Source organism: Protopterus annectens, chromosome 3.part0 (assembly GCF_019279795.1).
Source record: "Protopterus annectens isolate FY-2018-M chromosome 3.part0, PAN1.0, whole genome shotgun sequence".
NCBI lineage: Eukaryota > Metazoa > Chordata > Ceratodontiformes > Protopteridae > Protopterus > Protopterus annectens.
Genome location: NC_056731.1, coordinates 367,237,110 through 367,259,702, shown reverse-complemented (window position 1 = coordinate 367,259,702; position 22,593 = coordinate 367,237,110). Strand labels below are relative to the sequence as shown.

Below are 22,593 nucleotides of genomic sequence, written 5' to 3'. Positions count from 1 at the left end.
CAAGAACATACAGAAATCTGATCTAAGCAAACGCGAAACTTGCTACAATAAAATTGCAAGGTTTGCCACTGAATCTACTTACAGAGCTCATCACTGCGTAGCAATGAAAAAATTCAATGGGCTAGAATTGCCCAGCCTTCTGGTCTACAACCAACTGTCGATAGCTCATCAATTACTCTACCAACTGAATAAATACTCTGATATCCTCCTTATCATCCTGCAACCATACTCTTCCAACTGAGTCCTTCATTCTAACAACAAATCACTTCTAATGATTACTAAAGCTACCAACATTGCCGGAGAAGCTCTTTACTCTCACTGCATAGCTAAACAATGGAATTCTCCCACGATAAACATAAAAACTTCCTCCATAATATCAGAATTCAGAGAGATCCTTAAAGCACATTTAACCAAAACTTGGTTATGCTCTTATAGCAGCCCAGGCTAAGAACACACAACCTTTTAGCTAATCAGCCTTGATCTGGTATAGATTACTACAAAAAACCTACCTCCACTGAATTCATATCTCAAATGTGTTCCTTCAAAACAGGGTCCAAGTTTGTTGCTGCATTTTACACTGTATGTTTAGGGACTAAGACTGTTTAAAAAAAAAGTATGTTAATGAAATTATAAAAAACTGTGTTGTATTTGATTTCTACGTCTGTTCTAAATACTTATTTTTTCTGATTGTTGTTACATTATACTCTGTTACAAAAAAAATGCTGAAGTTATACAAAATCTTATGTGATTTTTACCTCTAGCTAATCTAGCCTAGTACACACCTATCAACCTATAGCTAATCTAACAACCTGTCTTGTTGTATAACAACTTTGTAACACCATTGTAAGTGTTTGTCATGTTTTTTTGTGGAGCTTCTCTCCCCGTGCCTCCACTGAAAAGGGCAGCTTGTCCAGTCAGACTTTCCTGGTAAACAAATGTAAAATAAATAAACTGTGCTGTGCAGGAATGGGCTATGCCACCAGCCATTTTCTAGCTGCAGTTCATAATTTCAGGGAGCCCTATTTCTTGGCAGACAAACATGAGAAGATGACTACTGTTGCCCCACTAGTGGTCCCTCAGGTGTTCTTCAATATCACTATTCCCATATTCTTTACAATAGGGATTCCCTGGTAAGGGCAGCCCAACATCCATCCAGCATACCAAAGCCTTAGATTGTAAAAGGGACATTGTACGTGACATGTATGTTCTCCGTGCCCGGTGTAGGCCATCCTCAGAACTTCTTTGCCGCCTGTCCGAATGCCATCTTCGGTCGTTGTTCTGCTGGTTACCAAGCCATTTTTCAGATGTGTCCTCATTGTTTTTTGTTTTTTTTTTCTTATCTTGCTTTATTTTTGTGGTCCAGAAAGAGGAAATGCCAGTGAGTGACAGATTTCCCATAAGGACCGTCACAAGCAACATTTCTTCTGCTTAAACACTTCTCACATCCATACATCTTGTCCTGTTTGCCAGGCATTTGTTCCAAAGAACTTGTGTAGTTATCTCTCCTCTTTAGCCATTTACCTAAAAAAAAGTGTCTTATGTTGTTGGCTAAGGGTACCATGGAGGAATTGTCACAGCACGAGGGTTAGCTATCCATAATAGAGGAAGGCCAAGAAAACTTGGTCAGATTCTTCAGCTGTACAGCCTCCACTGGACGTTTCACTCAAGGCTAGTGAAGACCCAGATGACCGCTCAGTTTTTCAGTCAGATTTCTCTGGCGTGACAGTTTAGGAGGCAGGCATGCTTCTTGCATGGCCCCAGAGGTTATGCAGACGTCCATTTCAGATGTTCAGGGGGAAGAGCAGATGATTATGTCTGAAGGGCTTGGGGGGGAGTCCACAAATCTTCATTAGAGAGGAAATTCCCACTATGCTTACAGAGAGTAGTCAGGGGTGCAAGGCTCCTAAGATCTTTAGGGCTGATGTCCCCTTGAAAAAGAAGCAGAAAACTAAGCATCTTTCTCCTGCTGCTAAGGATCCTCAACAAGAATGGCAAGTTTCTTTTTAATGCCCTTATGGCTTTGAAGCCTCCTCAGGGCGTCTCTGTTCCTGCTCCCTCTTGGTCTCCTACTCCACTTAAGTGGCCTAGGGAGCAGGTTTCCTCTGATAAAGATGTGGATTCTGATTAAGAATCCTTGACCTATTCTTCCAAGTTTCCCTCTCTCTTGGGCTATGGTTCTGAAGCGGAGGAATCTATTAGTCCTTGCTAGCTGTGCCCATGCTCTAAACCTGACTAGCTCAAGAGTCACTAAATACTCTGATCTTCCCATCCCACCTACTCTTCTAAAGAAACTTCTTCCTTATAAAACTAGTTCTACTTACCATCTCTAGAACTCCTAAGCTATATTACTTTCTTCTGCTATGACTGTATTCTATACTGTAAATTTTGGGTTTTAACTGCATCCTTTGTTATGCCTGCATTCGACACTGTTATTTTTTTTTTGCTATGATAACCTGTAATTGGCACTGTAAATAGATGTATTTGTCTTGTATATCCATAGATAGAATTGTGTTAAATTCATTGTATTACCTAGGAGCTTTTCTCCCCGGGCCTCTACTGAAAATGGACATGTATCCAGTTAGACTAGCCCAGTAAACAAATGTAAAATAAATAAAATAAAATAGTCCTGATTCTCCTTTAGAGGAGATTTCTTTTGGTGATAGTTTCCCATATGATGGAGTTTAAGTGGGACAGTACCAAAGTCTCAGATGTCCAATGAAGGTAATATGAATTCTTTCAGATGGAGTCTCCCAAGCCCTCTGCTGTTCCTCCTACTCTTGCTGTCTTGTTAGACAGTTTGTCTGCAGCTTCTCAGGGGTCCTGACTCTCAGCCCCCTGCTTCTAAGAAATCTGATAAATTTTATAAGGTCACAAACGCAAAAAAGACTGCTGAGGCAAAGCTCCAGGATTTCAAAAACAATATCACATCAAATGATGGTTACTAGCAGTACTGTCTTTAATACAACACGAGCGCTTTCACACAGAGCTTCATCAGGTGTATATACAAAGAACTAAAACACACCACCTTTTTAAACACATAATTGCATCACATGACTTGCATTAATCAAATTTAAAGGTATAAACATTCATTGAAATAAATTACTTTATATAGCAAAATTTGGACACATACAAAACTAAAAAAACATGTTAAAAACATGGATCTATTATAAAAACAAGAATCTATTATAAAACAAGACTACCTACGTGTAGAGCTCTTTTGCCAAGAACAGGTTTCATGGGCACACATTCGTTAAGCCCATGTCCATGATTTGCTCTAAGCATAACTATCCATTTTGCCTCCATCTCCTCTGTTCTGGCCCTAATATCTCCACCCCTTAAATTCTCATAAGTTCTACATACAACCATGAACTGAAATTTATGCTGTTCCCCCATGCTTAAAACATGTTTCGCTAGAGCATTAACACATGACCCTTTGCTAATGTGGTAAATATGTTCCCTAATTCTTTCTTTTAAATTTATTGCAAAGTGAACAGCTGGCCAAATAAACTACATGTGTAGTCTCACATGTGGCGATGACCCTAATATCAAAAATTTTCCCAGTATCTGGATGTTTAAAAAATACTTCTTTACTAATGTATATACATTGTGCACATTTACCCCAAGGTTTAGTTCCAAATACTACCTTATCATGAATTATGTCTCTAGCATTGCATAATCTTCTCCTCAAATTCTTTTTATTCCTGAATGTAAATTGAGGTTTCAGTCCTACTAATCCTCTAATCTGTAGATCTGTCACTAATATTTTCCAATGTTCATTAATGATATCTGTATATCTCCTAACATCTCTTGAATAAGGCACACAAACTTTAAGCTTATTGTCCTTCCTACTTTCTACTCTAAGGGGTCCTTCCGAAAAATATGGCCTTGCTGTTGTCTCCCTTAACTGTCTGACAACCACAGCACTGTTCTGGATCATATTTTGATCATAGCCCCTTTCTAAAAGTTCACAACCAGTTCTAGCTATTTGCTTCTTATATTCATCATATTTAACACTCAACCTAGAAGCTCTAAAAAAACTGGTTTTGAGCTACATTCTTAAAAACATATTTAGGATGCATGCTATCTCTAGATAATAAGTTATTCACATGACATTCCTTTCTAAATAATCTAGTAGAAATTCTGTCAACACCATCTTTCTCTATACAAACATCTAAAAAACTAATACCCACATCTGAATAATTCAGGGTAAACTTCAAAAACTGTGACTCATTAATATACTCAACAAATTCTATTAATTGTGGTATGGTCCCCTTCCACAAAAGAAAAAGGTAGTCTACAAATCTTCTATAAAATAAAATCAAATTACTAAAGGGTCCTTTCAATAAATGCTCTGATTCCCATATCAACATAACAGCATTCGCATAACTGTTAGAGCATGAACTCCCCATCGCCACACCATTTTTTTGCCAATATATCTGATCTTTAAATAGAAAGATATTATTCGTAAGCACAGTACTCATTAATTTTTGAAACAACACAATTTCATCTGCACTAAATAATCCAAATTTAACTATCAATTTCCTTAAAAAGTCAACACCTACCTCATTGGGAATAACTGTAAATAAAGAAACAACATCCAAAGTAACAAAAATAAATTTCTCATTCACTACACCCTGATTAGTAAATCCATATAAGTCATGTAAAACATACTCTGTATCTTTTAAAACATATACAGACATATCAATCATAGGTCTCAATTTCTTCTCCAAAAAGATTGAAATAGTCTCAGGCAGTGGATGGTGCACTGAGCCTATCTGTCTCATAGGAGGTCTACTAGAATTTTTATGTAGTTTAGGTGGCCCTTGAATCTTAGGTATGATGAACTTACAGACTGTGAAATATTTAACCAATTCACTACTCAATAGGGGTTATGAAAGAAGTATAAATGGCATACTCTTCAGCACAAACTATTTTTGTAGTGGTAGTATTCTTTAGGTTTTAGGTCTTAAAACAAATTCTATAAATCACAGTAAAAACAGTTACTATTACATTTTATAACTTCTAATAGCACAGCAACCACTCTAGTTACACACACATTGTCAGAAGCATTTTATTCATCCATCGGAGAGCTTTCATATGAGGCTAATGAGTTCTGTCTGTGTTACTTGGTTGTTGAGATATTTAGAAAAATGTGAAAATTATATCAACATAAATTAATATCATAAAAACAGTTAATATCTATCTACCTGCACTTGACAGAGGTAAAATAATGCAGTTGAGTTTGCCATTGTGTAAACTTTTAAGATTAAATATTTTAAAATCGTATATATAGCATGTTTTTGGAATTAGTGATGCAAATATGAACAAGCAATGTTTGACACCTAGAGACGTCAGTAGGAACTGCAGATGCACCTAAGATTTTACAGAAGTGTACTTTCCTCAGTGGCTAAGAAATTACTTCAGAAATGGGGAACCTATTATAATCATTTTGCATCCCTGGCCACCATGAAGTGCAGGGATTTTATCTCATCTCCTCACTGTGGAGACTGTCGAGGGACACAGGAGCCTGCAGATAGCCACTCCTCTGAGATGTTTCTCCATTTCTTTTGATGCTCATCCAGAGGGTGAAGCTTCTAAATTCTTCTTCCTTGCTCCTTACTGGCCCTAACCGATGTGGTTCCCTCTTTTGCATCGTCAACTGGAGAAGCCCTTCTTGTTGAGAACAAAGAATTCATTGTCCTATTTATTGGGCAAGACCGTTATTCCTGTAGCTCACTGCTTGGCCTTTGCACTTCCAGTAGTTGTCAGTAATCTGGCTTTTTCTGGCAGAGTTGTAGCAATTATCTTTTCATCCAAGAAGCACAGTACCAGGAAAACTTTTAGGGACAAAGACCGAAAAGATTTCAGTTTTGGCTTAGTCAGAAGGCTAAATTCCCTTTTTTGTTTCTGCATCTACAGTACTACACTACTTAACTGGTATGTTTGATGCTGACTTGAGTTATTTTTAATTTACATGGTTGCAACTTTAAATTTTCATCATGTGTCAAGATGGCTTATCTTTAGCTTCTGTAAAAATCTCAAGTCTTTTTGAAAGGGACTGTCAAAAGTCTGTGTTGTGTGACCTAGTGCTTCTGTGGGACTTGCATTTTGTTTTACAGAAATTGGCAAAGGCTCCTTTTGAGTTGGCTACTATTACAGACTTAAAATTTCTGTCATGGAAACACTTTTCTTGACAGTTGTCACTTCAGCTAGGATAATTTCTGTGCTTGCAGTATCAGCGGATCCTCCTTCAATTTTTGTCTAAGGATAAAGTTCCAGTCAGGGCAAGTGCTTTGTTTTTCGCCAAAACTAGCAACTGAAAGCAACTTAAATCAGTGTCTTCTGACTACTTTAAGCATGTGGTATATTTATTCTATTGTATGGGGGTTCTTCACCATTTAAGGTGCTACTCCTACAGGACCAACTGCTTAAGGAAAGAATTCACAAGGCTAGGTGAACGTCGGCCAGCATACAGAAAGCTTGAGCACCTTCCTCATGCCATATATCCGATATAAGACCCAAGTCCGAAGGCAGGAGGTACGCAAGGGATATACAAGTGCAAATTATCTATGAACTTCTTTGCTGCCAGTCCTAAGCAGAGCTTCACTTAGTCTTCTGTCTGTGAGACGTATGACTAGTACACCTACCTAGCCATTGGGCAGATGAGTATCCCATTGAGGACCCTTCCTTTTCTTACTGCTTCTCTTAATTTTTGTACATGTCATCCAAGAGATGAAAATGTGACTGTGAGAGGCAAATTCCACACAAGAATCAATGCAAAAAGTCACAGAGAGATGCTCTTGTTCATAATTGCCCCCCATCTCTTCTATGCTTATCCCCTATTACCTGTACTCCCCAACTTTCTACAAAAAAGTCCAGCTGTTGAAGAGTACAGTTATCCTCATTTCACCCTGTTGGCCTCATCAAATCTGGTTTCCCTTTCTGTGGCCTCATCTTCTGTATCTGCCTTGGATAGTGGATTCCAGTTCAGACCTCCTTTCTCTTCCGATAGAAAAGCTCATCCAGACATAACACACACCAAGTTAGCTGCATGGTTTCTCCAGTTCCATTGATGGCTAGATAGCCCAGGCTTTCCTCCCCGGTCCAACATGACATAACCTCTTGTCCTGTCAAAAGGCTTCTGCTAGGAAGGTTTACTGAAATGAATGGAAGAGATTTTCTATTTGGGCCATCCATAGATTTGGATCCTTTTTCTGCTCCAATCTCTGCAGTCTTAGATTTGTTAGCATCCTTTTTCAATTAGGGGGCTAGCTTCTCTACTATCAAAGTCTAGCTGGCTACCATTTCTAATTTTCATTCCAGCGAAAATCATTGTTAGGTTGAAACCTTTCTAAAAGGCACCTTTTTACTTAGGCCCCAGTCAAGGACCCTACTCCTCCTTGGGACTTTGCTATCTTACTTCATAGTTTGACCCGAAATCCATTTGAACCTTTCACCAAACCAGACCTAAATTTTTTGTCCTGGAAAACCTTTTTCCTAGTTGCCATTACGTCAGCTAGATGAGTATCTGAGCTCCAGGCCCTTTTGTCTAAAACTCCTTACCTGATCATTCATAAGGGTGCCTTTATGTACTAACCCATCCTTTTTGTGTAAGGTGGCTTCTGAGTCAGATATTAATCAGGTCATTAATCTTTCAGTTTTCTTCCCAAAATTATTTTCAAGTAAAGGTGAATATATGTATTGCATCTTTTGAATGTACATAGGCAACTTTGGTTTTATTTTCATCAAACCAGAGACTTCAGAAAAATCTGACCAATTGTTCATCTTCTTTTCTCATAATAGATTGGGCATGGAAGTTTCCAAAGTGACTAACCAAATGGTTGACTGATTTTGTGTATTTTTTGTCTATAAACAGAAAGCTTTGCCTAAGCCACTAAGTACACATTCAACAAGGTGTATGGCACCACCTTCAGCCTTTTGGTCAAGAACTTTGCTAGATAACATTTATACCTTTATTGTTCATTACAAATTGGATTTGATCTCTAGGAGAAGTGCTGCTTTTGGCCTTGCAGTACTTCAAAATTTACTTACATGAGGACCACCCAAGGTTTACCTAGCCGAGGACCATGTCCCATCAGTTGAGGAATGAATGAAAATGACAACGCGAGATACAAAATTATGTAATCACCATAAGAATGGATCTGTGTTGTCTGCTTTCATTCTTTCTCAACTTCTCACCCTCCTAACCTGCTTTCCTTTCTTCCTGGAGGACACCTAAGGGATTTTTTTGGGTAACCCATCGTTCCTTGCTTGAACTGCAGTTTTATCTATCTTGTTTCTTCTCAATTGATTCTCTACAGAATAAACTATTGTTTCTGGGGGCAGCAAACTTGATCTGAGCTGTGTTAGGTTGTTGGGGCATTATGGGTAAGGGAGGAGCTCGAGAGTTGTATCTGTGAATCTAGTGAAAGCGGCGGAGTAGGATCAGTGACCCATCAATTGAAGAAGAATGAAAATTGACAACACAGATCCATTGTTATGGTAAGTACAGAACTTGTGTTTTTCTTCAGAAAGTAGTCTCAGCTGATGTAATGCATTTAATTCCACACCTCATTTTAATTTCCCTTCCCTGGCTGCCAGATCTGCTGTCACGGCTTCAGTATAAATTCAGAAATCTTGAAATGAGTTGTATACAAGCTTTGTGAATAAATTCACAAAATGAGAGCAGAATTCAAAGGAGCTGCTTCTCCCAGGCATAGTAACAGTAATAAAAAGCAAATGAGTGCTGGAGTTGCTGTGTACATTTTCTGAAGTGGATGCATTTTTTTTCAGCATAAGTAGTATTTGCTAGCCCTCTGCCATGGTAAGCTTAGAAGACATAGATTCATGGGTAAGTACTAGGTGATCAGTCTACATACCATTAAAAGCCTTGGCCATTAAACCACATTTATAGGTTTCCTCCAGCCTCAAGGAGGAGCAAGGCAAAACATACTGGGGGAGAATTTGAGGTTACTTATCAAATATTTTAGCTTTATCTTGATAGTGTTATGGTTGCTAATCGGCTTGAAATGTAGTGCAAATTTGTTTAGGAGGTGGAGGATGTGTTGGGATACGAGTCTGTTATGCTAATGTGTCGTAGTTATCTGTTGATAAAGATGTAGTTCCTTTAACCAGGTATTTTAGGAACCATTTTTTCTGTGAAGGAATAGGAGGTGAAAATGGGTTGGATGGATCTTTCATGTCTCAGAAGGCTAGGCACAAATTCCCATGGAGGAGTCTGTAAGAGACTGAGTAAAGATAGAGGTCTGGTCTGTCAGTCTTCCCTGATAATTTAATATTTTTGAGGCCCGTTATCGTTTTAGTTAGGAATCTCTGAGGTCTGTCAAGTTGAGTGACTTGTTTAGAAAATTATATGCCAAATGGGGCATTGTATTCAATAAGTCTGATGAGATATGAGTAAAGGGGAATTGAGACTTCTTTGGATCTATAGGAGATGCGGTTGAAAATTAGATGACCCAGATGGAATGCTTTCTGAACTGCTGTGGAGACATGATGGCCAAAAGATAAAGAATTATTGACGAATGCCTAGATCCCTAATGGCAGCATATGATTAGAAGGGTGTGAAAACTGTATGACACGGAAAATGTTTACCAAATGAACTGTACTATATTTTTCACATTTAATTTGAGAGCATTATCCTTGCACCAAAATCTGACCTCAAAGCAGTGACAAGTGGAGTACCACAGGGTTCCATCCTGGGACCTCTCCTGTCTGGTATCTACTTCTCTGAAGTACAGGCTAACACAGAAGGCCTCTGGCTAACGAAGTTCGCAGATGACTGCAAACTAGGAGCCATAGTCAAGTCCCCAAATGATGTGGACATCCTACAGAAGGGCCTCACTGAGACAGATGCCTGGTGTCAGAGCCATGGCCTCAAGCTCAATGCCAAAAAGTGCAGTGTCATCCCCTTTGATAAAAACTTTGTACCCATGAACTACCACATAGGCAGCAATCTACTTAACACCGAATGCGTGATAAGAGACCTTGGGACCCAGGTGGGCAGTAGTCTCTCCTTTGATAGTCACATCGCCACAGTAGTCAGGAAGTCCTTCTACGTGGCACACCTCATCATAAAAGGGTTCTCATCCAGGAAAAACAAGGTCATTGTTCCCCTCTACTCATCACTCATTAGACCCATTATAGAGTACAGCGCCCCTTTTGGAATGTACCTCACAAGACATCTGCAGCAGCAGGAAAGGCCACAGAAGTACCTCACAAAAAGGATTACTGGCCTTAAACAAATGCCCTACACGGACCGCCTCAAAAAACACCAGCTTTACTCCCTAGCATATCGCCTAATCCGAGGTGATCTCTGCCTAACATATAAAGCCATGTCAAACCCAGACATACTACACCTAAAGAAATCCCAATCCCTCCGAGCTACACGCTCTAGGGACCTAAACCTGGTCACCACAATAAACAGGACATGCTGGAGGGATAGATTCCTGTCCCAGAGACTTCCTATACTCTGGAACAAGCTACCCATCTATGTCAAGCAAAGTTCTTCATTAGCACTCTTCAAGAAAAATCTTGATGAGTGGACGGGAAATAGGAAATACACCCCGGGGATCACTTTTGTGTCTCTGCTGGACAGTGGCACAGGAAAATAACTTTCTTGGGTGGCGTAAGCTATGGAACCTTGCTGGCTAGGCTTACGCAGCCCTTGGGCCGATAGCCTAGTACCTACCTATGGACCAATTTTTAACATGTCTGACATGTTGGAGCAATTATGATTTAGTGTACGATGTAATAACACTCATTTTTACAGTAATCTGCAAACTTTGATAATCCTAGGCCATGAGTGTTGACCTGAAGGTTTAAGAAATAGAAGACAAATAGAAGGCCAACTCGTAGCCCTGTAGTACATCACTAGTCACATTTTTGCTTTCAGAAGTGAAACCTGCAAATCTAACTACATGGGTTCTTTTAGACAACCAGTTAGCTTATCCAGTTAGAGTTGCACATTTTTTGACAATCCCTGTGTGGAGAATGGTACCAAAGTCTATGGCCAGGTCCAGTTAAGCTGTATGTATTTCATAATTACTTTCAACTGCTTCAGTGATTTTTTTTTTTCGAAGCAGTCATTGAGGTTAAAGAGACAGGGCCTTTCTTTGACAAAGGCATATTAATGAGGGATCTGAAGTAGTTGTCTTCATTTGATCTTCAACCTGTGAGTTACGGATCCGTATCGGATCCGACTCGGCCACATATCCAGCATCTGATCCTAGCTCAAAGCTCCTCCCATTACCCATAATTCCCCTCTCTCCTTCCTCCCTTCTGATCTCGTTTGCCACCTGTAAAGTCTGCATCATGGTCTGAGCTCTCTGCTTCATTTTTTGGTAAGTGAGTGGGTTTTTTGGGGTTTTATCTCTGTCTCTCTCTCTCTCTCTCTTTCACTCACTACTTTCTTCCTCCCCTCCATGTGGTCAGTTCAAAAAAAAAATTTTTTTCTCTACTTTCCTTCCTTTCTGTAGCATGTATGCTTGAGTGTGCTGCGCCTGACATGGGATCATGTCTGACACTCCCAAGCCAGGCTTCCGAAAGTGCACAAAGTGTGGCCGTAAACTCTTCCTAGCCGATGGCCACATTCTGTGCATGGTGTATCTGGGGGGCAGCTCACCTTCAAACCTCTGCTGCATCTGTGCTGGGTTAAGTCCCAGGACACTGAAGGACAGGAGGGATAAACTAATTCTAAAGGACCTCCTTCCTTCTTTGGGGACTGTAGTCCTGGAGCCCCCATCTTCGGCTGCTGCTACTTCCTCTTCCCCTGCCTCTGGGACCTCAAACTCCCATTAAGAGGTCCGGGGAGGAGGAAAAATCTAAAAAGGACAGGCCAAGAAAGTGGTCCTCTGACTGCTTGACTGTGGCTGGCCCTCCACCTAAGGCTAGACAAGTTACCAGACCAGACTCTCCCCGGTTTTCCCCTGAGCCGGAGGAGCCCTGGATCCAGTCTCCAGTGCAAGCTTCCCTCGCCATCCCTTGAGGCCGGTGTCTGTCACTGCCTCCCACTCCACCCAGAGACTTAGTGAAGCGGAGATGGACAGGATGATGTGGAAGTTCATCCGGATCCAAATTCAGCTGGGAGTCTTACCTGCCCCCCCCCCCTCCCTCTGGAGCGGGGAGCATGCAGTCATTCACTACCCCGATTACTCCTTCTCCAATCCGACCTTCGTTTCGGAGCCCTTGGATCCAAGGACCCTCTGAGTCGAGGGGTCAGCTCTGACTTACCTGGTACCTCAACGCTGGCCACAGCCTTGAGCGTGTTGGATCCAACAGAGTTGGATCCGGCTGGCTCTCTGTGCCAGATCCAAGGGTGTTGTCTGCTCAAAGTGTGTCAGAGAGCAGTCTTCCTGTCAGTATCTCGGCACTGGCTTCCCCATCGGGGCAGAGGGGGTTGGCTCCTACTTGCCTTTCTCAGGATATCCGTTCTCCTTCGGCCTTTAATGTGGTGGAGAGGGTTCTCTCAGTTTCGAGACCCTTGACCCATCTCGTCCTCTGACTCCACCCCGACTCCCTCTGTTTTGGGTACGGTTCTGACCATCCTGCCATCTCAGGGACATCCTGCTGCTGTTTTACCTCAGGAAGCTCGCGTTTGGGAGCAGCAGGATGCCGGATGCAAAAGGAGGCACTTAGACTCCCCACCAGAGTCACTCACCAAAGACACCAGTTTGGAGGAAGGGGAAGGATCCCTCTGATCACCCCCTGACCACGTCACCTTTGGAGACATCATGGAATTCCTTTGCCAGGGGAGGGGGGCTCTGCCCAGAAACCTACCTTGGACGAATTTGTGTTCCTTGAGGCATTTGGAGCAGGTCCCTTTACTTCCTGGGTGTCCCCTCCCATGAATCCATTAGTGGACCTTATAACATCCCGGACGTGGAAGGAACCAGACACGGGGGAGCCCATCCCAAAGTGCCCAGATAAAGTTCTTAGGTTCATAGGTTGGTACTAGGCTATCGGCAATAGGGCCTATACAAGCCTAGCCATAACAATTCCCTGGCTATTTCTTCCCACACTATTTACTTCCAAGACTCCTGTCTAGCAGGGCGAATGACGTGATCCCCGGGGTGAATTTCCTTTCTCCCATCCAATCGTCAAGGTTCCTTTTGAAGAGGGCCAAAGAGGCGCTCTGCTTGACATGTATGGGCAGTCTGTTCCAGAGTCTGAGGGAGTCTCTGGGTCAGGAACCTATCCCTACAGCATGTTTTGTTTATTGTGATGACAAGGTTTAGATCCCTGGAGCGTGTGGCTCTGAGGGATTGGGATTTCTTTGTGTAGCATGTCCAACAGCTCTGGATTTGACATGGTCTTGTATGTTAAGCAGAGATCGCCTCTGAGTAGACTATATGCAACAGAGTATAGCTTGAGTTTTTTAAGGCGGTCAGCATAGGGCATCTGCTTTAGGCCTGTGATTCTTTTAGTGAGGTATTTCTGCAGCCTTTCCAGTTGTTGCAGGTGTCTTGAGAGGTACATACCAAATGGGGCATTGTAGTCTATAATGGGTCTAATGAGGGATGAGTACAATGGGACAATGACCTCCTTTTTTCTGAATGAAAAGCCCTTAGTGATGAGATGTGCCACATAGAAGGATTTCCTGACTGTTGTGGCGATATGGTTATCGAAGGTGAGACCACTGTCTACCTGTGTCCCTAAGTCTCTTATCACACTTTTGGTGTTTAGTGTACTGCCACCTATGTGGTAATTCATGGGTACATGTTTTTTCCCAAAGGGAATAACTATACATTTCTTGGCATTGAGCTTGAGCCCATGACTTTGGCACCAAGCATCCGTTTCTGTAATGCCCTTTTGTGGGGTATCCACATCATTTGGAGATTCAATAATGGCTCCCAGTTTGCAGTCATCTGTGAACTTTGTTAGCCAAAGTCCCTTAGTATTGGCCTGTACTTCAGAGAAGTAGATGCCAAGCAAGAGTGGTCCCAGGACTGAACCCTGAAGTATTCCACTTGTCACTTGTGTGGAGCTGGATTTGGAGTCAGCTACTTTTACAGTGTGGGTTCTGTCAGTAAGCCAGTAGGCAACCCATCAAGTGACGTAGGGGCTAATGCCCAGCTTAGTAAGTTTATCTGTGATTCCAAAGTGGGGGATGGTGTCAAAGGCCTTGGTGAGGTCCAGATAGGCTGTGTGGACCGTCTTACTCTCGTCCACGGCTCTGGAGACTGATTCGAAAAAGTCAATCAGGTTCAGGAGACAAGATCGGCCCTTCACGAACCCAAACTAGGTGGGGTCCAGTGTTTGAAGGTTGCCAGTGTCTTTGTTTATAAGTTCCATTATAATATGTTCCATGGCTTTGTAGATCAGGCTCGTCAGACTGATGGGGCGGTAGTTCCTGGGATCCAAAGTGGATCCCCCTTGTGGAGTGGGATAAGTGTAGCTGTGTGCCACTCAGTGGGCACGAAGCCTGAGGTGAGGCTATGATTAAACATGACACTTAGGTGAGGTGCCAGTTCATTTTGTAGTTCATGTAGTACACAGCCCAGGATGTCATCTGGTCCCATGGATGCTGTTTTCTTAGCTTTGGAGAGTGCGTTTTTTACCTGTGTGGATGTTATTATCGGAATTTGGCAATCTTCCGGTATTGAGAAGGGCCATTTAGGGGGTGAGAGGGGGGTGAAGTTGGCACTGAATCGATGATATCCTTGGGATCAGTATATTTAATGCCATTATGTTGTAGCTCAGAGCAGATCTGAGCATTGCCATTTAGATTCTTGACATAGTTATAGAATGCATTGTGGTTGTCTTTGGAATCTTTGGCAATTTTATTTTCGTAACTAGCTTTGGAGGATTTTATGAGGGATCTCAGCTTCTTAGTGCGGCTGATAAGGGAGTTTTTTGCATCCTGGGATTTTCCTCTTTTCTGCAACAGTTTCTTCCTTTTGTTGTAGAGTTTGTTTATGGCAGGCGACCACCAGATTGGCTTAATTTTTTTGGAGGAGAGCATCTTGGCTGTATTTGGGATGGCACAATTCATGCATGAGTGGATGTGCTTGTACAGTGCCTTAGTGTAGGACTCAGCAATTGAACTTTCAGTTCCCGTCTGCATGGGTGCCATGATGTTTGTCACTTCTGACTTGAGTAGCATGAAATTGGATTTGGAGAAGTTTTTTATGGAGGTTTCCTTACTTGGAGGGTGGGGATGGGATGTGGATGTTAAGGGTGATTAGTTTATGGTCTGACCTGACCAACGAGGGGGTGACCATAGGTGTGGAGCATCGATTTCCCATGTTGGTAATGACCAGGTCTAGGATATTGGAGCCCCTGGTGGGACAATGATTTAATTGATCCAGGGCGTTGGAATTTATGAATTCCAAGAACCACTGGGCACAGGTGTTACATGAGTAGTTTTCCCAGTTAATGGCAGGGTAGTTGAAGTCTCACAGTATTAAGGTGTTTGGTTGTATCTTAATATTTTCCAGTATGTTTAGAAAGGTGTAGTGAGAACCTTGGGGCATGGTGGGGGATCTGTAGCATGCTACAATTTGGATTGCAGTCTTACCTAGTGTTAGTTGCACCTGGAGAATTTCAGACTCATTGTGTTGGGCAACTAGCCTGGTGGTGTGAATATCCTTGGTGAATATGGACACTCCTCCACCTGTAGTGTTTCGATCCTGGTTTTGTGGCCGAAAAGTGTGGTAAGAGTTGTAGCGTGATATTGCAGGGGTGCTTTCTGGAGCCTTGAACCAGGTCTCTGCACAGATATCTATGTTCTCCATTTTTAGGAGTGCTTCGAGAGAGTGCATTTTGAGGTTTAGACTTCTAGCATTGAGTAGAATTACCTTTGGATTTTACATGCTTGTACCTGTTACGGTGGTGGTTTTGTCCTTTGAACTTTGCCTAAAAAAAGGCACTATAGGGGTGACGAGCCTTAGCCAGTAACCTGAATCCCAGGGGTGACAGGTGCAGACCATCTCTGGCAAAGCATTGTGGTCTGTCGATCATGTCGTCCCAGGCAGACAGATACTGGATCCCCTTTGAATGACACCAGAAGCTTAGCCAATTGTTGATGTCAATCATTTTGTCCTTATATTGTGGTATCATTCTGGGCGAAGGCAGGATGCTACTCCGGGCTTGGGTCATACCTGCCTGGGCCACATGATCCAAGAGCTCTTTCATGTTTCTTTTCATGTGGTCCAGGGAGGTACGTCTCAAGTCATTCACTCCAACATGGACAATGACCATCATAGTTGTGGAGTGACTTGAGTGCATGTATAATGTGGCAGATCCTGGCACCCAACAGGCAGCTGACTGTAATTTTCTCCTTGTTCAGCCTGGTGAGTGGGACATCAGTGTACCTGACTATAGAGTCACCTATGACTAAAGTGTTAGGTACATTGTCTTGCCTTAGGGCCTGTTGCTGAGTGGCACACTGGTGTTGTGAACTGTGTGACACTTTGGTTGTGATTGGTGTTTGTTTGCGTTTCAGCTTCGGAGGTCCTTGTTGCTTGGGCAGGTTACAGTTAAGAGCCTCCGCATATGTGGATTTAGTGTTGCTATGTGTGGGTGTTGGTGGTGTGGGTTTAGAAGGACTATGAGTTGCTTGAGGTGTAGTGCGGGTGTTTACCTTCTCTTGACTGTCTAGCACAATCTTGGGTGGAGAGAGCTTTGCTTCCAGTTTGGCTATGTAAGTGCATCTCTCACAGGTTGTAGTGTTGGGTGGTAGGAGGAGAGGGTTGTCTGTGTACATGAGACAATTGCTGCATTTCCCCAGTATGCCCAGATTCACCAGGTGGAGAGGAGAAATCACTGGAAGCTGACCCTTGGACATGTCTGGTTTGGTGCTTTCTTTGTAAAGTACAGGAGCTGTTTTCCCTTACCTTAGCAAGCTACTTTGCAATTATAAGCAAGCTACTTTGCAATTATAGGCTGTTTAGTGCCTATGAATAATTTCTCCTTATTAACAAGGAGAGAGTTGAGTGCTTGTATCAGTTTAAGGCTTCCTAGTGCTTTCCAGCAGGTATTAGAGCAAGTGCTAGTCACAGGGATGCTTAAAGGTAAGATGAAAAAAAATGTTTATACTAAACACTGCAGTGTGCACTAGAGAAGTTAGATGTGAAAGTAGGTAATTTAAGTTTTTCCTGTCTAAAAAGTTAAGTTTTAGTGGGGAGTCAAGTTTAAAACAGCAAGATAGATTGAAAGGGGTGGTCACTTTTGTATTCTGGTACTATGCAATACAGTAGGATGGCCAATAAATTTAAATAGTTGAAGGGGAGTGATTTCACAAAATGATAATTTTGTGATTACTCACACAAGTCAGTGAAAGCAGAGAGGAAATGAGATATATGGTCAAATTAACATGAGGCAGGCAACTAGAAAGACAGTGGTATTTAAGAACAGAATAGTAACAGGTTGGGCGGATGGGAAAAAATTTCTGCCTGACTCGCAAGAGACAGAGCGGTGGTCTCTTTTGAAGTTTTAATATGCAGTTAAAAGCAGACTACAAAAGTAAAACACAAGGTAAAGAAAACAAATCACAGTATTCAAAATTCAAAAGGGCAATAAAGTAATACAAAATACAACAAATAAAAATCAGACTAACCTTTCCTTCACAGCAAAGTGTAGCAGAGTCTGGGTGAGCCTTTCCTAGTAAAGCCCACCTTCTGATAGGATACACTGGAACAATGGGTCCCTGGTTGATGCTATGGTGGTGGCAGCTGCCACTAGGAAAGAGCTCTCTCAAGAAATCTCTACGGTTCATCCTCCTGACCAAGAGTCAAGGACGCTGGACTGATTTAGGAAGCATGTGTACGCTTCAGCGACTTTTTCCTTAAGAGTGCTGAATTACATGGCACATGTGATTCAGCTGCAGCGAGACATAGTGAAGGAGATAACTGAGTCGACCCCTGAGTCCATGTCGGTGGAGGACAAGAAGAAGTTTTTCTGCTCATATGGCCACTCTGAAGTCCATCAGGAACACCTCTATGCGTCTCCTCTCCCAAGCTACAGAGGGAGCCACTAGGGGAGTTGGTTCAGGCATTGCCATCAGGCGACACGCCTGGTTCCGCCTCTGTCAGTTCTCTGAACCTTTTAAAACATCATTCACCAGCCCGCCTCTGTCAGTTCTCTGAACCTTTTAAAACATCATTCACCAGTGCCCCGCCCCGTATGATGGTTCCTCCCTGTTTGGAAAGTTGGTACGTGAGACCTTGGTCCAGAGTGAGAAGGACAGGAAGACTTTGTCTGCCATCAGGATCTGCTTTGCCGCCCCTCAAAGATCCTTTTCTAGGAATCAGCAAGGGACTAAGATGTGGTTCTGAAAGTCTCAGGCGTTTTCCTGAGACACTCAGGACTCACCTTCACCCAGGGGCAGAGGGGGTATGATAGATGTTGTCCTAGACGCAGAAGGAGTCTGAGAAATTATGGGTGTCGAGAACCTTTCTCTGACAGACCCGCTCAGCAGCCCTGAAGGGTTGCCCGGCTGTCCGTCTCTGGAGGCAGTTGGGGGCTGGTTATCACTACACCTAATGGAGTGCGAGTCCATCACAACAAATTGTGTGTTGCAGATTATATCCAGAGGTTATTCAGTCCCATTCCTTGAGCCACCTCTATCACCAAAACACCTCCCCGACATTCCAACTGCGCTCATGGAGGATTCAGCACTGGAAATAGGAAAGCTGCTAGAAAAAATGGGTCATCCAACATGTCCCCCAAGACCAGTCCAGATTAGGCATTTATTCCACGTTCTTTTTACTGCCAAAGAAGACGGGACCTAAGACCAATTTTGGATCTTTCCACTTTGAACCTGTCAGTGGCCTAGACAAAATTTCAGATGGTCACTCTTCAGTCTATCCTGGTCTTCCTGCAGTAGAACGATTTGGATGTGCTAGATCGACCTCCAAGCTGCGTACTATCACATCAGATGGACAAGTGCTCTCAGAGGTTTCTCCGCCTCCGTCAGGGACCAATGATTATCAATTCAGAACGCTCCCCTTTGGTCTCGCCACAGCCCCCAGGGTGTTCACCAAAGTGATGGCAGCAGTAGCAGCTTGCCTGAGAATTCAGGGCTTTCAGGTTTTCACCTTCCTGGACGATAGGCTCCTCGCTGCCCCTTCCAATTATCAACTCTGTCAAACGAAGTTTTCCTTCTTTTCACTAGCCCAGAGGTTAGGCATCACCATCAATCTCAAGAAGTCATCTTTGGCCCCAGTTCAGACATTAGACGACTTCACTGGGGCTTGGTTAGACACTATCCAGACAAAAGTCTTCCTTACTTCAGACAGGATACACAGTCTGAATCTTCATGTTCTTTTTGTTCTCCAAACCCAATCTCCAAAAGCAGTAGTATTACTATGGGTGTTGGGGTCTATGGCAGCCACGATCAATCTTCTATCCTTGGCACGTCTTCACATGTGGATCCTCTAGTAGACTCTTTTCCGTTTAATGGTCCCTACTAAATCTACCATTGTCTCATCCTTTTCAAATCTCCCGAGTGTGCCGACCTCTCTTCTGTGGTGGATTCACTCTCAGAACCTAGTCCAGGGATGTTCTTTTCTACCTTCATTTCCCAAGGCCACGGTGACCACAGTCGCTTCCCAACTGGATAGGGGAAGCATTGCTTGGGAAGGATAGTCCAAGGCACATGGTCCCCTTCCGAGACCAGTTTGCACTTGCGTTGCAGGCTCTCCTTGCCCATCTTCCCTTGGGGATGATTGCTATCCAGATGGACAACATGTTGGTGGTCTGGTACATCAACAAACAGGGGGGAACTAGATCTTATCCCCTTTGACGTGAAACCATGAGGGTGTGGGAATGGGTGATCTCCATCGGCTGGATTCTGGTGGCAACGCACATTCCGGGCCGGTCCAACATTCTTGCGGATAGGCTCAGCAGATTTATCCTGATGTCTTACGAGTGGTCTCTGAATCCTTCAGTAGTGGAACAGATCTTTCAAAAGTGTAGTCAGTCTAGCTGTGATCTTTTCACATCTCCTTCCAATGCGAAATGCAGCGAGTTCTTCACTCTGATTTCCCCTCAGGGAGAAGCCCCCAGACATACTTCTCAACTGTACAGATTTTCGCAGAATGTCCAGATTTTTGCCTCATATTTTTGGTTTGTTTCTCAAAATTGTGGTTCTCTGGCAAATCATTTAGGATAAGTCAGAAAATGATGACAGATATTTGTGTTTCAGACTTCGTATTCTCCAGAAAATTCGTGCCAATACAAAACCTGTTCTATTTTCTAAGTTTATAAGAGCAGTATTTAAAAAGGGTCCCTATTTTTGGGCCTTTGTCCCCCCATTATTTAAGGCTTTGTCCAAATTTGTTGCTCTAAGAGGTTGCGAGATATGCCCCAGAGATGCTCTGATTCATGCTTGGCCTCCTGATCTTCTGTATGCTTATCCTCCTCTACCCTTTATACCAAAGTTTCTTCAGAAAGCTCGCAGGCTGAGGAGTTTTGTGATCCTCATTGCCCCATGCAGGCCACACCAAGTCTGGTTTCTCTTTCTGTGGTCTCATCTGGTAGCCCTACCATGGACGCTGGATCCAGTTCCGGATCTCATTTCTCACCCATCAGGGATCCCACATCCATGCCTGGACAGTCTAAAGCTCACTGCTTGGTTGCTCCAGTTCCCATGATTATCAGGACTCCCGGTTTCTCTCTCCCGTTAGAAGAATTTGGTAGCAGCTCATAAGTCTTCCACCAGGAAAGTACACTATAGCAAGTGGAAACGTTTTTCTATATGGGTTTCGCAGTGTGCATTGGATCTTTATATTGCTCCGGTTTCTGCAGTGTTAGAATTCTTATCGGAGATGTTTCAACAAAGCAACAGTTCCTTTACAGCCAGAGCTCAGCTAGCTGCAATTTACAATTTTCATGTGGGGAAAATAAGGCTTCCTTAACATCCTCTAAGCTTTGCAAGACCTTCCTTAAAGGTACCTTTCTTCTGAGACCACCGGTGAAGGATCCTATGCCTCCGTGAGATCTTACATTAGTGCGTCAGGCTTTAGTTTCGTCCCCCTTTGAACCTGCAACTTCGGTGGATTTGCAGTTTGTCCTGGAAGACTGCATTTTTAGTTGCCATTACTTCTGCCAGGAGAGTGTCAGAAATTCAAGCACTATCGATCAAGGCCCCTTCTATGATTTTTCATAAGGACAGTGCGCCTTTGTATACTAACCCATTCTTTCTTCCCAAGGTTGCTTCAGAGGCCAGCATTAACCAGATGATCAGTCTCCTGGTCTTCTTTCCAAATTTTCAAAACAAGGGAGAATATAAATTGCATTTGTTGGATGTACATTGACTGATTTCTATTTGCACAGGACAAAACCTTTTCGTAAATGTGACCAACTTTGTGTTTCTTATTCCAAACCCTTTTTAAGGAAACCAGTATCCAAAGTTATTGTTGCCCATTGGATCTCCCAATGTATTATCCGGGCTTATTCTATCAGGGGGATTTCCCTGACAGGTCAGGTAAAAGCGCATTCTGCCAGGTCTATGGCCACTTCAGTGGCTTTTTGGTCCAGAGTTTCACTGGATGATTGTTCTGCAGCTGTTTTGGCCTCCTCATACCTTCATCTCACATTATAAATTGGACATTGTATCCAGGAAGAGGGCATTCTTTGGCTCCGCCATGCTCCGGAATGTCTTTCCATGAGGGCCACCCAGGTGTTTAGTAGCTGGGGACTCTGTCCCACAGGTTGAAGATCAAATGAAGGCAACTACTTTAGATAAAGGATGTACTCACCATAACGTTCCATCTGAGTAGCTGTTCTTCATTTGTCTTCAACCCATACCTCTCAACTGTACAGATTTTCACAGAATGTCCAGATTTTTGCCTCATATATTTGGTCTGTTTCTCATACAATTGGGGGTTTTCTGGCAAATCACTGAGGGTTGAAGTCAGAAAATAATGACCAATATTTGTGTTTCAGACTTCATATCCTCTAAAAAAAATTAATGCTAATACAAAACCTGTTATTCTGTCTGTTTTCTAAGTTTATAAGAGCAATATTTAAAGTGTCCCTATTTTTGAAACTTTGTCCCCCCATTATTTAAGGCTTTATCCAGATTTCTTGCTCTAAGAGGTTGAGAGTTATGCTTCAACCATCCCCCCTCCTTCCCCCGGCCTTGTCTAAACTATATAAGGCTAGACGGTGGACACCTTCGAAGTGTTTTTTGTCATTCTTTTGTTCAAAAATATTTGTTCTCTGATCATGACAAGGTCCTGTTGGGTCGGATGTAAGTAGTTGATTGGGCAGCAAACTCGATCTGAAGGGAGGAAGGAGACAGGGGCATTATAGGTGAAGGGAGGAGCTTTGAGCTTGGATCAAATGCTGGATATACGGCCGATACGGATCCGTAACCCACAGGTTGAAGACAAATGAATAACTATTTACCAGATGGAACGTTATGGTGAGTACATAACTACTTTTTCAGGGTTAAGAGATATTCAGTGTCCAGATAAACAAGAACTAAGATGTACTACATTCTGTAGCTTTAAATGTAAAGGTAGTGAGATTAGTGGTTGAGCCACCTTTGTGAAATGGCATTGTGGTAGTCATTTTCCAGACTTTGTGATCGTAACTAGTGAAAAGGCTTAAAGAGTTTCTATGCTAACT

The 22,593-nt window shown here is 42.7% G+C and overlaps 1 protein-coding gene across 3 annotated transcripts in view; it reads left to right on the top strand.

The window, feature by feature from the left end:
- The window catches only part of STK17A (serine/threonine kinase 17a), an 805,673-nt gene that overhangs the window by 353,753 nt on the left and 429,327 nt on the right, over nt 1-22,593 (top strand). The gene's annotated exons all lie outside the window — the stretch shown is intronic.